Source organism: Nannospalax galili, unplaced genomic scaffold (genome assembly GCF_000622305.1).
Source record: "Nannospalax galili isolate Female #2095 unplaced genomic scaffold, S.galili_v1.0 scaffold952, whole genome shotgun sequence".
Taxonomy (NCBI): Eukaryota; Metazoa; Chordata; class Mammalia; order Rodentia; family Spalacidae; genus Nannospalax; species Nannospalax galili.
In genome coordinates, this window is record NW_008331504.1 from 103,419 (window position 1) to 106,837 (window position 3,419).

The 3,419-nt window shown below is 51.2% G+C and overlaps 1 non-coding gene across 1 annotated transcript; it reads right to left on the bottom strand.

Annotated features, from left to right (window-relative positions):
• Window positions 1–160: 160 nt before the first annotated feature.
• Trnai-aau lies at window positions 161–234 on the bottom strand. Its single transcript has one exon. It is a non-coding gene; the product is annotated as a tRNA-Ile (tRNA).
• Window positions 235–3,419: the final 3,185 nt, after the last annotated feature.

Here is a 3,419-nt window from a genome sequence, read left to right on the forward strand (position 1 = left end):
GGGAGGAACAAGGACCACGTGAGCGGCGTTGCCACAGAGCACAAATGACCGCAACATTTAATTGCAAATTTACGCTTTTATTTACAGTAAGCGGCCGAGAGTTAAGTAACCAGAACAAATAAAAAAATTTACTAGAAAAAAAAAAAAAAAAAGTACTTGCTGGCCCGTACGGGGATCGAACCCGCGACCTTGGCGTTATTAGCACCACGCTCTATCCAACTGAGCTAACCGGCCACTTGATAAAAAGTTTTTTACTTCTTTCAAAGCAAACCCTTTATTCATGTTCATGGCCCTTAAGGAAAATCCTTTGTCCGAGATTCCCGTTCCGTCTTAACCGCCGAGAAGCGTCTCCTGAGGTTTTCCACTCGCGTGCCCTCGCTCCCACCGAGACAAAGACAAATGAGGCGGATCCTGGCAGGAAGGCGCTTCGCCGCTCGTGGAGAAACTAGACTCTCAAACGCGCCTCTTCCGCGCGGGGAAACAAGACCGTCCATCAGCTAAGCCGCCTCCTTCCCTGCATCCCGAGCCCCTGGGAAGGGGCTGGAAGGGGCTGGTCGCCAGGGTAGGTCCTGGTGGACGACTTCGGAAGCGGCGGGCCCGCAGCTGCGGACGCCTCTCCACCCGAGGACCCACGCGCGCAGCCAGCAGGCGGCCTCCCCGCCCCCCGGACCACCGGGGCCTGTGCCCGTGCCGCTCCCTTTCGCAAGATTTTGATTAACTTCGTTTGATTCTATTATTCTGAGTCTCTCTCTGTAGCCCAAGGCTGGCCTGGTACTCTGTGCAGCCCAAACTGGACTCGACTCGTACAATTCTCCTGCCTCGGCCTCCGGAACGCGGAACTCCGGCGCTCACACCCGGCCTCACCTCTCTCTGGCTGTGATTCCCGGCCTGGCTCCTTCCTCTCCCCGAGGCCAAGCCTTGCGGTCCTGGTCCCTCTCCCGCTCCACGCGCCCGCCCGCACCGCGAGCCCGGCGACCCAGTCCCTTAACCCAGAAGAGACAAGGTGTGCGGGCGCCGCGTCGGTGATGCAGGACTTCCCGAGGGGCCGCGCGGGCTCCTGGGCGTCTGGCAAGTGCCAGGAAGCCCGAGGGCATCTTTCCAGAACATTATTCTGAACCGATCAACTGGTTTGTTTCGGTTGCGTGTACAGGCTCGGGAGGATGGAGAGAGCACGCGTTGGGTAGCAGAGTTGGGACTTGTCTCCGCATGGACCGTGGGATGTTTCCCGCCGCGCGTGGTCTTCCCCCCCACACACACTCCGGCTCCCGCCGCTCCTGGACTCCCCCCTCCAGCTCTGGACGACCCCCTGCTGCTCCCCGGCAGAGGCCGCTTTCTGAGCCCAGAAAAGTTAGTGCCCAGTTCAGAGACCCCGATGCGCCCGGGTTCTCTGGCTCAGGCGGGGAGCACCCTGGGTCCGGAGCCTCGCAGGACCACACTGGCCGCTCCAGTTTCCAGACATCCCAGAACTCAGTTCTCGTTTAAAGGTCACAAAGGCCATTTCTAGTGGAGAAAGGGATCCGGATCGATTTACAATTCGTTCATATAGTCACTGACAAAGGCACACATCGCCACAGTAAATTTCAGCCCTGACTTTTTATGTGCAAAATTTTGCAGGTCGTGGTGGTGCACGCCTGTAGTCCCAGCACTTGGGAGGCAGAGGCAGGCGGATCTCTGGGAGTTCAAGGCCAGCCTGGTCTACATAGTGAGTTCCAGGACAGCTGGGGTCACAGGGAGACCCTGCTTCAAAAAGAAAAGAAATTTCAATTTCTAAGAAAATGTATTTTAGTATTTAATAAAAATAGACCAAGTTTTCTTAAAGTTCTCACAAGTTAACACTGAATTATTCAACAAATAACAGCAATCTGCAATTAATAGTTTTCAAATTAACTAAATTCTTCCTTTTGGGGGCTAATACCCCAAGCTTCACCTGGAACTCTGTACTACAGGCCGGCCTCGGACTTGCAATCCTCCCAGAAATGGGTCTGGGCTTCCAAGAAAGTGACCACACAAACCAAACAATTTTGGTAGGACAAAAAGTTTTACTTAGGCTGAAGGGTGCATAGCTGCTCTAAATCCAGGAGGCACAACTAGCCAGGATCCTACGGGGCTTTTATTCCTAATAAAGGTTCTACATCTCACTGAGAGGCCAGAACTTGGTCTCTCATTCTTGTGCAGTTGGCTAATTCACAATGGCGCAGCTGATAAGTAAATCGGAACTTTTGAGAGCAGGATGCAACCTTGGGCACAAACTTTTACCTTAGAAAAATGCTGAGGGAGAGGGTTTTGCCAGATGATGTTTTAAAATTTTTCTTTAAAGATGCAACTCTGTCTCATTAACACTTTGATAGGAGACAGTACAGTTACATCCCCCACAGGAAAAACAAACTCTCATATAGTGGGTTGGCTCAGTTGCCTGCTCCTAAGGGGAAGATCAATCCAATATGATTGCTTCTTAGACCAGAACCCACTCCCTGTAAAGTACAGAGTAAATCTCAATTTCCTACCATGGTTCCTACTTTGGGTAACTTTGGGTATCTATGCACAAGGCGGTGGATTCACAGCCCAAGGAGGGTGGGGGGTATGGAACTCTACTGATAGCATAGGATTCCCATGTTTGGGGAGAAGGTATGAGAGAGTGGGAACCATGGACAGGGTCACCTGGCAAGTTCTGGCTTGTGGGGGTGGGGGGCAGAGAGGGGATAAAGCTGTGAAGGGATCAGGGACCAAGTCATAAGGAGTTTCAAAGGCCACTTTTTTATTATTTTCATTTTATGTGTATGAGTGTATTGCCTCCATGTAGGTAAGTGCACCCATGTTGTGCAATGGACAGAAGAGGCCATTGAATCCCCTGGAACTGGAGTTACAGTTGTTAGCTGCCATGTGGGTGCTGGGATTTGAACCCTGGTCTTCTGCAAGAAGTCAATGTTCTTAACCACTGGGCCATCTCTCCAGCCCCCAAAGGGGCCACTTTAAATGCTCTTTTACTGAGCAAACTGAGAATCCAGGGACATGTTCTGGACCCCAGACTGAATGACTGGTCTCATCATTAATGGAATCTTCCTGAATGCTGGGTGGAGATGACCATGTGGCAGAAACAGGGAGACTGTTTAAGAACTTTCTATGACAAATCAGAGATAGTAGCTCAGAATTGTGAGGATGTCACCAAATCCTGGATATAGTTTTATGTGGGGACTCAGGTTTGCTTTGCTTAGCAGGGGCCCTGCTGGCTTCGGGGCAGAGGGTCTGATCGGCGGCGACAGAGTCAAACTCTGGGACCTGTGTCTTCCCAACAGGACGATTTATTTTAGAATTTATATGGTTTTTATACATCCCAAGGAACTAGCCGTCATGTGGGATATGACAGTCACATACAAAGATTTAGGGTACAAAGAAACAGGACATTTAGTCTGTTAGTTGGC